The sequence below is a fragment of the Fukomys damarensis genome, unplaced genomic scaffold (genome assembly GCF_012274545.1).
Source record: "Fukomys damarensis isolate Sample0158 unplaced genomic scaffold, DMR_v1.0_HiC HiC_scaffold_39, whole genome shotgun sequence".
Classification (NCBI taxonomy): domain Eukaryota; kingdom Metazoa; phylum Chordata; class Mammalia; order Rodentia; family Bathyergidae; genus Fukomys; species Fukomys damarensis.
Window position 1 is genome coordinate 74,509,343 of NW_022900951.1, and position 14,606 is coordinate 74,523,948.

The following is a 14,606-nucleotide window of genomic DNA, read 5'->3' on the forward strand; positions in this document are numbered from 1 at the left end:
ATTGGAAAAAAACAAATTATTAATCTCCAATTTTTCTTTGTTAACTGCTAGCTGCTCTTTGGGTGAAGTAAATACGAAAACAGTAAATTCAGATTGCTTTAGCACAGGAGACACAGAGAAATCACTGAATTAATGCAGCAGTGGGATGTTCTAATGCTGCTGGACTGCAGATCTTGGGGCCCTAGGCTGGGACTTGGCTACTGGATGAGTTGCACTGACCGGACAGAACCCCCAATGCCCAGCTCAGATTCCTGTCTGTGTCCACAGCACATAATGCATTCCAGCAAAGAAGCAGTCGAATTTACTAATTCTACCATCCCAGTGAACGATTGTTCTTGAAGGAAGCAGCTCAGCAAGAGAAAACCAATAAAAGAACAAAACTGAAAAATATGAAATGAATTACTTGGTTTAGGAAGAAACAAGAAAACCCTTTCTGGCTAGGGTCTTAAATTATTTTTCAGCCAAAATGTTTTAATGTTTTTAGGGGGAAAATAAGCCGACCATTTCCCAGAATGTTACATTACAGGAATCAATGTAACCTTCATAACTTACATAAGAAAGCAAACTAGGGTCCCGGATTTAGCTCAGTGATTCTGCTGCCTGCCTCTCAAACGCGGAGGATCCGAGTTTATCCCCGGCACACACACACACACACACACACACACGCACACACCCACACACACGCACAAGCAAACTATCTCTGCCTCTTTGTTGGACCCTGTGAAAGTCTGCAGGGCGCTCGCCGCCAGGTCAGAACTGCATGTAGGCGTTTAGCTGCTGCCGCTGGGCTTCCTGCAGCTATAGGTGAATCTTCTGGGAAAAAGAGTCTTCCATGAATTTCACGAATATGGTAGTTCCAGGGCCAGTCTTCCATTCGATCCTATTAGCATCCATCACTGAAGACTCCACTGTGATGTTGTATGTTCCAGGGATGGCAAAGTTCAACAGAAACTAGAAACATTCAAGCAGACAGGATTTTGCAGAAGAGTCCTGGTTTTGATCCATGGTGAACCACTTCCTACACCTTCAGCACCAGCTGCTGGTTATTTTGGACAGCGATCTGCTCTGCAGGGTTGGGGGTGGCGACAGAGTAAGCTTGATGATGGAAGACTACAGTTTCTGGAAAAAATATCTCTGAAATGACAGAACTTTCAGCAAAGCAATGATGGCATCGCAGAGGCAAGCTGTATGCATATATGAGACAGGGGTGTACTTCTTATTGAGTGGCTGTGCCTCCTCCCAAGACGCGACTGTACTTGGCTGTCATCTTCCACTCGTAATTACTGTCAGCATGGGCTGCTCCCATAGCCCCATACTCCTGGAAACTTGCTGATTCTGGATACAAAGTCAGGGCTACTATTGTGTGAAATATCAATATTTCTGCTGCTGTAGTTCTACCTTCCTCAATGTTGCTGAATCAGGGTCAAAAGACATTTGGTAAGATCCCCATATTGGGCGAGAGGTTTCTGAATTCTTCCATGGACTGGTTTCATATGGTTGGAGATGCGACCACACCTCTGAAGGTCGTTTCCTAAGGTCATGGAAATTGTAATGGCAACAGCCGGTGGAGGGTTTGTCTGTAGGCTATTACAAGTGCAGATGAGTTGCAATAAGGCTTATAGAAAGTCAATCCTGAGTTTCACAAATTCACACTGAAATGTAAAGTTTCAGGGGGGTACTGGCAGCAGTCAAGGAAGCAATATCTTCATGGTAATATTTTAAAATTCAGCAATGCAAGACAGTGCTGAACTGTAATTCTCTTGCAGCCAGTGGGACACTGCTCTGTATGTGAGAACTCCTTCAAACTGTTCAGCCAGAAGTAGAAGCATTGGGAGACACCCTGAATCAGCTAGCTCTGATAGAGCTCTCTGGCCATATCATGATTACCCATCCTAGAGGTCTGTCTGGCAATGAGGCACATGGTCCATCCATTGAAGATGCTTTCAAGGTGCTGTTTAATCACAGCCTTGACTTCAGCCGACAGTGCTTTCTGACTGGCTATAAAAGTCACGATAGCCAAACTCACCAGAAGTTCCTGTTGCTTATCCATGGCTGATGGTTCAATCACCTTGTAGAGCTCTGTGAGGTTGCCAAGCATCCCATAGCCCAGCATAGGCACTGCAAGGCAATAGCTGTCAGACAATGGCACATCAGGATCTGTGCGACATCCTGGGCATGAGACAGTATTATTTTAAATTGATAAAATAGTATATGACCAACAAAAATAAGAGAAATTTATATATTATAAAAAATGTGGCCAGAAACTATGCTGCCATTTTCACATGCATTCACTAATTCATGATACCATTTCAAGGTAGAGATGGTTGGTATTCCAGTTTGATAGATAAAACAATGAAACACCGAGAAATAAACAACCTACTTAAGGTTCTTACTGTTGAAGGCACAACTGGGATCTGAACCCAGGCCTTTCTGACTTGAGAACCTCTACACCATTGCACTCTTGTATTAAAAGTGGGTCCTAATTAGAATTACCTGGGATTCTTACTAAAAAAATGAAAAATCTCTTGGCATCACCTGGGATATATTCTAGAGATTTGAACTTTGCATTTTAACACATACTCTAGTTGATTCTTATGCAAGTTAAAATTTGAGAACCACTCCACATTCTGCTTCTAAGAAAATGAAACACAACTCAAGTGGAAATCTTTAATCCACCCTTTCAATCTTACAAAGGTTCAATAGAAAAAACATGAATGGTTTAAATATTAGGCAGGCTATTAGACTGAAAACACTATGGAGACTGTATATTATATTGAAATAACCATTTCAAACTTATGAAATTGGTCACATATTTATTCTGAAAGGAAAATAAATTCCAACACGATGTTAAATTGACCATATTATTTACATTATACAACCTAAAATATTTAAAAATTAGGAAAAAGGTCACAATCAATTATAAGTTCAAAAAAAATTCCTAAGTAACTAATTAAGAAAACCTAAGGCTATGACTATAGAACTACACCAGATGCAGTATTTATAGAAACTTGAGTCCACTAACCAAGAATGTCTCAAATGTGAAAGATAGAAAATAACAAGTATTGGTAAGGATATATAGCCAGTAAAACTCCCATCCATTGCTGGTGAGAATCTATAATGGGTGCAATCACTTTTAAAATGATTTGTCAATATCTAATTAAACTATTCATGGGCTTATCCTCTGAAATATGCTCACTATGCTAGAAATGGATACTTCATAAATGCTCATTTAGAATGAACAAGTAATAGTTAGTGATATACCCAAAAAGTTGAATATTAAGGCGTTCTTCCTCACCTTTATAAAGTAGATACTATGGTGTCAAGCCTCACACACACACAAACACACACACACAGACACACACACACTCACACTTTTTTCTTATACAGATATACCTATCATAGAGTTAATTTATAAATTAGAGTGAAAATCAAATAATGACATAATAAAGTAGAAAAATTATGATATATTTTACTGAAAGAAAAGTGATGTAAATATAGTCTCTCTTGAGAGTAAAGATAAATATTGTTTGGTTTACCACAGCTAACTAAAATCATGCTTCATGTAAGAGTTATATAAACAAAAGCAAAGTCATCAAGTTGGAGTTTCCTTGTATCATTTCTGTGTTCTGAATATTGTAATGTTCATACTGAATACAATTTCTCATTTAGAAACCAACTAATTTAATAACCTAGCCACAAAAACAGAACATAATTCTATTGTTAAGTATGTCAGTCAGGGAGTATGCAAGTGGAATTAAAAAGTTTTAAGGGGTCATTGTTTGAGAGGGGTAATATAATTTCTTAGCATTAAAATTTAGTAAATATTTTAATGTCTTGGTAAAAAGTAAAAATGTTTTACAGAAACACTATACTTACTGGAAAGTAAGTTAGGTAGAACTCTCAATGACATTGGCACAAGAGAAGACTTTATGAACAAATTCTCACAGCACGAGAATTTCAACAAAGAACTACTGGGATCTCATTGTATTAAAAAGTTTTTTAGAGCAACAGAAACCACCAACAGAGCTAAGAAGCATGTGGGAAAAATTTTTACCAGCTACTCCTTAGACAAAGGAATATTATCTAGAATGTATCAAGAATTCAAAAAACAAGATTCCCCACAAATACAAAGACCCTATTCAAAAATGGGCAGCTGAAATGAACAGATACTTCTCAAACAAGAAAAAGCAGTAAATAAATATATGAAAAAATGTTCCACATCACTGGTCATTGGAGAGATGCAGATGAAAACAACTTTGAGATTCCACCTTACTCTGGAAAGAATGGCTGCTATCAAGAAATCAACCAATAACAAATGCTGGCAGGGCTATGGGGAGAAAGAAACACTTCTCCATTGTTGGTGGGAGTGCAGAATGGTACAACCACTCTGGAAATCAATATGGAGATACATTAAACACCTAAGATTAGAGGTCCCATTTGACTCAGATATCCCTCTGCTTGGTATCTTTCCAAAAGAATTAAAAGAATCATACCACAGTGATATATATGCACACATGTTTATAGCAGCACAGTTTGCAATAGCTAAAACTTGGAAACAAACCAAATGCCCATCAATTGGAGATTGAATAATGAAGATGTTGTTTTTCTATAAAGTGGAGTACTACTCAGCCATAAAGAATGAGAAACTAGGGACACTTATAGCTAAATGGATGCACATTGAGGCTCTACTCTTAGTGAAATAAATAAGACACACGAGTAAATACTGAACAGTTTCTCTGGTGTGAAAAACTAGAAGTGTAATTAAGGTTCAAATGATATAATTGATAGTGAAAGAGGAAAGAAAATGGCTAAAGGGGAAGTGAGAATGGTAGGCAAAAGGAAATAAGGGAAATAAAAATATCAAAAAAGGAAAAAATGCAAACAAACCTTTGTAAACAGGGAAGGGTGAAGAGGGTGAAGGGAGGGCAGGGATATGGGAAAAAAATAAGAACCGAGACATATTATGTAAAGATACAAGATCCCAATGATTAATGTAACTATATTGTTTGCTTTAAATGTACCAATAAACTTAACAGGAAAAAAGCTTTGTATAACTTTTAAATTATTTTTATTTTTAAATATTTATTAAATTTATTGATACATTTTAGTATACAATACAATTACATTCATCATTGGGATCTTGTATGTATACATGACTTCTCATGTTCTTATTTTTCCCCATTCTCCAGCCCTTCTCTCAGGCCCTCCACCCTTCCTGTTTACAAAGACATTGTTTCCACGTATTTCCTTTTCAAATATTTTTTTCCATTTTTACCTTAAAAGGAAAAATTAACTAAAAACATTTGAAATGTCACAAAGAATGGAGAGAGGAACAAATAATATGTTGGAAAAAACAAAATGGTGGTAGATATAAATTCCCATATCAGTAAATTTAATAAATATATATAGGTTAAGTGAACTTATTAAGAAACAATATCAAACTTTAGAGAAAAATAAAGACCAATTATATATTTACTTTTAATATTATCTTTAGCTGGGTGTTTTGGTGCATGCTTGTAATCCCAGCACTCAGGAGGCTGAGGAAGGAGGATCGCTGTGAGTTCGAGACCAACCTGGGCTACACAGTGAGTTCCAGGTCAGTCTCAACTACATCAGGAGACCCTGTCTCACCAAAACACAAACACAAAAATGGTAACTATAATATGTATTATTGGAAATATAAAATGTGTAATTTGTGATATCAGTAGCAAAGTGGGGGCTGAATTATATGTGTAGAGTTTTCATATGCATCTAATAATAAGTTGATGTGATCTCAAATAGACTGTTATAATTACAGAATCCTTTATGCAAGTCCTGTGATAACCACAAATAATCTAAAGAAGGTACATAAAAGGAAGTAAAGGAATCAAAACATGCCTCTACTGAAAGAAGTCAAGGAAATACAAAGGAAGATATCAAGAGAAGAAAAGAAGTAGAAAGGCTACAAAGTAAAAAACAATAAAAGAGCAATAGCAAGTCCTACTCTATAAATAATTATTTGAACATAAATGGATGAAATTCTACAATCAAAGGCCAGAAGTTGATTGAAGGATAAACATACAAAAAAAAAATCTAAAAATATGATGTTTATAAGATTAAAACTAAATTAACTTTATTGGTACATTTTAGGTATACAATATAATGACATTCATCATTTGAAATTTGCACCTTTACATAAAAAATCTTGGTTCTTATTTTTTCCCCACTGCCTTTTCTTCTCTTCAACACCTCCACCCCTCCCTATTTACAAAGACTTTGTTTCCATTTTTTCTTTTTCTCATATTAATTTCATTCCATTCTTTCCTTTCCCATACCCCTCCCACTTTCCCTTTGCCCCTTTTCTTCCTGTTTCACATAATCTATTACAACTTTTAGTCCTTATTGACACTTTCAGTTTCTCACACTAGAGAAACTTCAGTATTAGCATGTGAATCTTTATTTCACGTCAGTATGCCCTCAATGTGCATACATTTAGCTATAAATATCCCCAAATTCTCATTCTTTATGGTTGAGTAGTACTCTATTTTGTTTTAAAAAACCACATTTTCTTAATTCAGTCTCCAATTGATGGGAAATTGGGCTGTTTCCACATTTTAGCTATTACAAACTGTGCCTCTGTAAACAGAGGTGCACATATATCACTGTGGTATGATTTAATTCTTTTGAGAAGATACCCAACAGGAGAATAGCTGGGTCAAATGGGACTTCTGATCCTACTTTTTTGAGGCAACTCCATACTGATTTCCACAGTGGTGGGGTCAGTCTACACTCCCACCAGCAGTGGAGAAGGGTTCCTTTTCTTCCACAGACCTGCAAGAATTTGTTATTGGTTGATTTCATGATAGCATCCATTCTTTCTGGGTGGAATCTCAGTGTTGTTTTCATTTGCAACTCTCAAATGACCAGTGATGGGTTGAACATTTTCTCATATGTTCATTTGCTATTTTTACTTCTTTGAGAAATTTCTGTTCTTTTCAGATGCATATTTTTGGACTGGGTCTTTAAATTTGAGAGGTCTGATTTTTAAAATTTCTTTATATATTCTAGATAGTAGACCTTTGTCTGAGGAACAGCTGGTGAAAAATTTTTCTCACATTATGGGTTGTCTCTTCCCACTGTTGGTGGTTTCCCTTGCTGTGCAAGAGATCAATAAAAAGAGATCCCTCTCGTTGGTGCATTGTGCTAGTTCATGGGCAACTGAGATTTTCTTTATAAAATATTTTCCTACACCAATGTCTTCAAGAGTTCTACCTATCTTTTCTTCTAGCCCGGTTAGTGTTTCTGTTTTAATATTTAGATCTTTAATCCATTTTGATTTTAGTTTAGTGTAGGGTGAGAGATACAGGTCTAGCTTTAATATTTGGCCAGTTCAAACACAGTTTTTCTGACACCATTTATTAAAGAGGATATCATTCCTCCGAAAAGGGTGTTTGGCACCTTTTTCAAAGATGAGGTGGATGAGTGCATCCGGAGTTGTTTCTGCATCTTTTAATCTGTTCCACTGGTCCTCAGGTCTGTTTCTTTACCAGTACCACGCTGTTTTTATCACAGTAGCTATGTAGTATAGTTTCAAATTGGGGATTGTGATACCACCCACCTTGTCTTTATTGCTTAGAATTTCTTCTGCTATTCTAGATCTCTTCTTGTTTCAAATGATTTTTGGATTATTTTCTTAGGGTCTGTGTCATATACAGCTGGAATTTCATTTGGGATTGCATTGAATCTATATAGCAATATTAGAAGTATGGCCATTTTCACTATGTTGGTGCTTCCTATCCAGGAGCAAGGGATGTCTTTCCAATTTCTGATATCCAGTTTAATCTCATTTTTCAGAGTATTATAGTTTCCAAGAGTAGAGGTATTTGATTTGTTTTGTTAGGTTGATTCCTGGGTATTTCAATGTTTTTGATGCTATCATGTAAGGAATTGTTTGCCCAATTTCTCTCTCAGTAAGTCTGTTTTTCTTGTACAGGAGAGAAATTGATTTTTGTGTGGTATCCTTATATCCAGCCACTTTTCTGTATTTGGTTATTAAGTCTATAAAACTTTTGGTGGAGTTCTTGGGGTCTTCTATATAGAGTATCATGTTGTCTGCAAATAATGACAATTTACTTCTTCATTTTCTATCTTTATTCCTTTTATTTCTTTCTTTTGTCTAATTGCTATAGTTCATGCTTCTAAAAGTACATTGAATAGGATTAATGACAGAGGCCATCCTTGGTTTGTTCCTGATTTTAGTGTGAAGGATTTCAATTTTTGACCATTTATTATGATATTGGCTATTGGTTTGTCATAGATGAAATTTATCAGTTTGAGGTAAAGACCATCTTTTTAACTTTTTCTAGGGTTTTTTATCATGAGTGCTTGTTGGATTTTGTCCCACACTTCCTCTGCCTCTATTGAAATGCTGATATGTTCTTTGTCCTTGGCTCTATCAATATAACATATTAAATTTATTGATTTGTGTATGATGATCCATCATAGTATCCCTGGAATGAATCCTTGGGCTGCTCTGTGGCTTGGTGAGAATTGAAGATCACTGGGTGAGCAAAAAATTTTCTCAACAAAGGCATAGCAGGATACATCAGTTGAAATGAGAAGACATGTAAGCAAGTCTCAAAACCAGACTTCCACATCACCTAAGACAATCCCAAAGGGAAATGAGATGGAACAATCTGATACTCAACCACCTGGACTCCCTGAACTGGAATGTAAGAGGATCTGGAAATAATGAAATCAGAAATACTTTCTTAGATAAAAAATATTGTCCCCATAGTGCAAGACATGATTAATAAATCTAGAGGTGACACATAAAAAATAGAGGAGCTGAGGACCACGATGGAATCCAAAAATAGGAAACAAATGCATTCTGTAAAACAGATGCAAACAGATGTCTAGGAGATTAAAAACTCCATTGAAAGTTTACACAGCAGAATGAGCCAATGTGGGGACAGAATTTCAGATATAAAAGTTACAATTGCAATTAGTGACCAGGAAAAGAAAAAAAATTCTTAAAAATAGTAAGGGACCATTAGAATTCAATCCAGCAGCTGCTAGATGATGCAAAGAAGAATAATGTAAGAATAATCAGAGACAATGAAGAAACAGGAGCATGCAGATGACATAAAAAAGAGTTCACAGAAGTAATGAAAGAAAACTCCCCAAGTAGGGGGAAAAAAACTTAGCATACAGATAAGTGAGGAATATAGGACTCCAACTAGCTATGATAAAAAAAAAAAATCTACACCTAGGCATATAACAGTCAAGATTCCAGAAACTGGAGCCAGGCATCATTGTACATGCCTATAATCCCAGCACTCAGGAGGCTGAGGCAGGAGGATCACTGTGAGTTTGAGACCATCCTAGGCTATGTATAGAGTTCCAGGTCAGTCTCAACTACAAAGTGAGAGCAGGAGGATCTGTGAGTTTGAGACCATCCTAGGCTATGTAGTGAGTTCCAGGTCAGTCTCAACTACAAAGTGAGACCCTATCTCAAAAAAAAAAAAATCCAAGAAACCCAGTAGAAGAACAAAATTCTACAAGCAGTTAAATAAACAAATCACATACAAAGTAAAGCCCTCCAGAATCACAGCAGACTTCTCAACACAAACCCTCAAGACAAGAAGATCTTGGACTGACTTATTTCAGGACCTAAAAGAAAACAACCTCCAACCTGGATCTATGTACCCTGCAAAATTATCTTTCAGTATTGATGGAGAAATAAGATACATTCATGAGAAAGAGCACCTGAGGAACTTCATGAATGCCAAACTAGCACTTCAAACCATTTTTGACAATATCCTAGGAAAAGCCAATAAGGGTCACCACCCCAGGAAGCCCAACAGAATGAATTCATCAGGCATGACAAAAAAAGGGGGAGAAAAAGGCCATAACAAGGATAAGTCAATACATATCAGTTATAACCATCAATATTAATGGTCTTAATTTACCAATCAAAAGAAACATACTCACAGAATGGGTCAAAAAGCAACATGCAACAATATGCTTCATACAAGACACACACTTAATTCAAAAAGAAACTCATTGACTAAAAGTTAAAGGTTGTAAAACAATAGTCAATGTGACAGGAACCTGAGAAAAAACAGGAGTAGCTATCCTCTTTGTAGATCAAGTGGATTTCAAACCAACACTGATTAAGAGAGACAAAGGACACCACATCCTTGTAAAGGGAACAATGCAAGAAGAATAAACAACAACCATAAATATATATGCACAAAACACAAAACAAATACTAACAGACATGAAAAGTCAAATAAGCACTAATAAAATAGTAGTGGCAGACTTTAATACCACACTCTCACAAAGAGATAGATCAACGAGACAAAAAATAAACAACAAAATACAGGAAGCCAATCAAACTCTTAAATCAAATTAGCAGATGCTTATAGAGTGTTCCACCCTGCAAGATCAGAGTACACATTCTTTTCAGCTGCATTCTTTGGAGAACAAGTCATTCTCCAAAATAGATGACATACTCACTCATAGAACATGATTAAGGAAGTGCAAAGGAACTGAAGTTATCCCCTGTATATTATCAGACCATAGTGCAATGAAATTGAAGATCAATTGCAAAAGAAACTGCAAGAGTACATAAGATCCTAATGAGATAATTGACAATATGAAATAGGAAGAAAAGGGCTAAAGGTTTTGGAAAGTGGAAAGGGTAGGGGAAAGGTAATAAGGGAAAGGAAACAAATAAGGGAAAATGAAAAAATGGAAATAAAATGTTTGTAAATGGGTAGGGGAGGAGGGGGTGAAGGGAGGACAGGGACAAGGGGAAAAAATGAGAACCAAGACCTGTCATGTAAAGGTACAAGATCCCAATAATGAATGTAAATGTATTGTACACCTAAAATGTACCAATAAACTCAATGAAGAAAAAAAAGAATTTTACCCTAGGCCCTCTAGAAGGGAATGCAGTCCTGTCAATAAGGACTTCAGCCCAGCAAGACCTGTATCAGACTTCTGATCTTTATAAGTTAATCAATTTGTGTTGTTTTTAACCACGGAATTTGTGATAATTTGTTATGTACTCACATAGAAAACTAACAGTTTTGGGCCAGTGATTTAGTTCAGTGGTTCCACTGCCTGCTTTACAAATTCATGGACCTGAGTTTGATCCCTGGTACCAAAAAAAGAAAAAGAAAAAGCAAAATCAAAAGCAAACTAAGAGTTTCAAGAAAATAACACACAGAATGTTAATAGTGAGGAGAGAGAAGGCTGTTAATCTCTCTAATCTTGTATAAAAAACCTGATGCACATTTAATTATTTCCTGAAGATGAATTTCTTGAAGTGGAATTACCAAGTGAAAGGTTATAGAAATTTTTAAGATCCTTGAAAATTTAACAACTGATTCCCTTCAGAAAGTTTGCACCAATTTATACTCATATCCAAAATTTTTCTTTACTGAAACTTTTGATGAATTAGTTATGCTAGTTCACTTTCACTCACTTTATGAAGCCCGCCAAAATAAACATTAAATATAGAGCCAAGAAAAAGTAAAAGAAAAATATAAGTTGAATGCCATATTTTCTTGCTACTTAACAGAGCATGCTGAAGGATGGTTCTTAAGCCCTTGAAACATCTTTTATGATTCCAATTGATTATTATTTACTTTTCCATTATTCTATTGAATTTCACAAGGGCCAGAGGCTTCTTAAAGTTTTCGTGCAGTCTTTCTGAAGCATCTTGAAGTGCTCCTTGTCAAGAGATGTTTCTTTGGAACATAAATTCTCTTCTAGTTCTTTGTAAAATTGTACTTGTCTTCCTGAAATTCTCTCTGCAATAGATTTCCAAAGGAAGTGTAAAACTACCTGGGTTTTTAACAAGTCTGTACTTACCTAGGATTTGAATCTTTTCCCCATCTGTAGGGAATATGTCATTCTTCAGCTGATTCCAATCAAGACTCTTTGGCTAGAAAATAACTTTAAGGTGTGTCTTCAAGGGACAAGTAAATTTTGAAACAGAAATAAAATCTATATGATCACACTGTCTTCCCCAAAACTATCAAAGATGAATTAAGTTTTCCACAGTTACCACAATTATTGGGGTTCAATAAATTTGCAAATGATTTAATAGCAAATTAGATAAAGTTTGATAGTTAAAGAGGGACCAGATCCAAGGTAGAGCCAGAAAAGAGATAAGGCAAATCAGGCTTGTGGTGGAGGGCTGAGTTGATACAAAGTAGGCACTGGAGTGGAAACATCATGGCTAAGCCTGTAAGCCTCCGCAGAGATAAAAAACAGTCCAAAGCTGTACTGTAATGAGCACCATCTGGTCCATTAAACCTAAATAGTATAAAATACACATAGAAACACTCACTATAACAATCATATAGATAAATGACAAAGTCACTCTGACATTCACTCCTGCCCCTTCCAGATATACCTTTGTTCTTTTCTGTGCTACGTACCTTGTTTTTCTGTTAGAATAATATTAGCTAAGAGACTGTACTATATAGGTTTGTACTGTATCACAGTTTTATCCAAGGGAACCTGTGATGTTGTATCCAGCTTTCTCCTGCTCTGGGTTCTTGTTCTGAGGTGGTGCATTAGGACAGGACAGACCAGCAAGTGGTGGAAATGGCTAGGTGTGTGGTTTATTAGAAGGAACAGAGAAAAGCCCTCTCAGGATGAGGGGGACAAGAGGACACTAAGAAAGTGCATGAATCTAAAGATTTACATACAGTTCTTTGGGACAGAGGATGTGCAAAAGCAAGTGCTGCAGCATTATTATTAATTTGTTAGGCATTCCATTGCCAGCAGACTCCCTCGGTCCATTGTTTTTTGCAGCTCTAATTTCCCTTGAGACTTATCTCTACTTTGCCTTCAACTTACTTAATTTAATTTTGCTCAGGCCTTTGCGCTTTGCCCCTCACTTTTTGGTCTTAATTTGATTTTACTGTATAAAAACTCCCTCCAAAGATCTCTCAGGAGCAACTCAGTTTTGAGACCCTTCTTGTCTCCCAGGAGCTTTCTCTCAATAATCATTTCCTACTCTTAATTTCTTTTGTCCTCAGTTCCATTCTTGGACATCAGGAGAAATGTATTCAGCACATCTGACCTCTAACAACTTTAAGCAATCACGTATAATAAATATATATATTCTCCAAATGTTTTATAAATATATATATAGCATGTAAATACATCCATAATTATTCTAATTTAATAAAAAGTGTGAAACATACAATATATATTCCATATTTAATTAATAATATTTTCTTGTTTTGGAATTTAGAAGGCAGAAGAGAGAATGATTTTGAAAACATAGTTGTCTTTTAAAAAGCTGTTCCAGTAATATCTACCTGAGGTCTTTTTTTCTTGATAAATCTCCCAACAGTAAGCAGTGACATTTAAAATAATTCCTTTCACATTAGACCTACTGTCAAAATACTATGAGTGCAACAAATATTTGTTGTTGTTGATGATGATGATGATTGTAGTTATCAGGACAACAACAACAATAAAAAAAAACAACACAATTTTCAAATGTAAAGGCTAACCTACCATTTTTCCCCTTCACTCTCTTGTTTTCATTTATTCAAAGCTACAGATAGAGCCAGTCAGCCTTCAAGTGAAGTAATGTCACCAGGGAAAAACAAAAGTGCTTTTAAGTTATTTTTTTATCACCCTTCACTGCCACAGTGGTAGATCGCCAGCTGTATTCAATGTGCTTATTTCAGTCTGACTTTTCTGCCATAGAAGATTTGAGCACCCTGCCTGTATTCTCTGCTTTTGATCCTCTCCTAATCTCAGTCTAGGAGAAATCTCTTTTCCTAAGCAAGAAACAAACAAAACAAAATGCTAGGTAGATGACCTTTCAGCAAACTATAAAATAGAAAATGATTTTTACACAAGCAACATGTTGATTATTAGAGCACAATGTTCCAAGATTTCACTTAGCCTTTTAGGTAAACTAGTGTGAAAAATTAAAAATAATCTAAAATTATTTTTGAGAGATACCCAGAGAAAATCACACATGGTTAAGAGTTATTTAAAAAAAACAAACCAAGTAAAACAAAGAAACAAAAATACATGCCTGGTCATGAGTATCATCCATTTAAAAGGAAATTTGAAAATTGTGTAACTTGCTAAATTGGGGCTAAAGCAGTATATGATTGTGCTCAGGACTTTGGAAAATACTCAGTAAGTTGATAGATTTGATTACAAAGCAAAAGCAAAGCTTTGGGGCTAGGCAGTGAGCAGAAGCTGGATAGATTTTGAGGACATGTTAGTGAAAGCTTAAAGAATGTGCAAGAGAAGGACTTTACGGAAGCTTAAGATGAGAATTTAAAAGAAAATGGGAAAATGTTATTGAAACCTGAAGGAAAAAAGGTACTTGCTATACAGATTTTGAAAATTTATTTCAAAATAACTATAACTTGTGGTAGTATCAGTAAATTTTATTTAAACTCCAGATTCTTGTCTCCCAAAATTGAAGAATAAAGTTGAGGACAAAGGAGGGCTTTTAGGAGAATGATTAATAGAAATAATAAGAAGAGAAAACTCTTAATAGAGCTCTACTAGGAGGTGATTCTAAGCCAAAAATTAAATCAGGGGTGTCTATCCTGATCTTTGCAAAAACA

The 14,606-nt window shown here is 35.8% G+C and overlaps 1 pseudogene; it reads right to left on the bottom strand.

The window, feature by feature from the left end:
• Nucleotides 1–750: 750 nt before the first annotated feature.
• The window catches only part of LOC104860329, a 176,062-nt pseudogene continuing 162,206 nt past the window's right edge, over nucleotides 751–14,606 (bottom strand).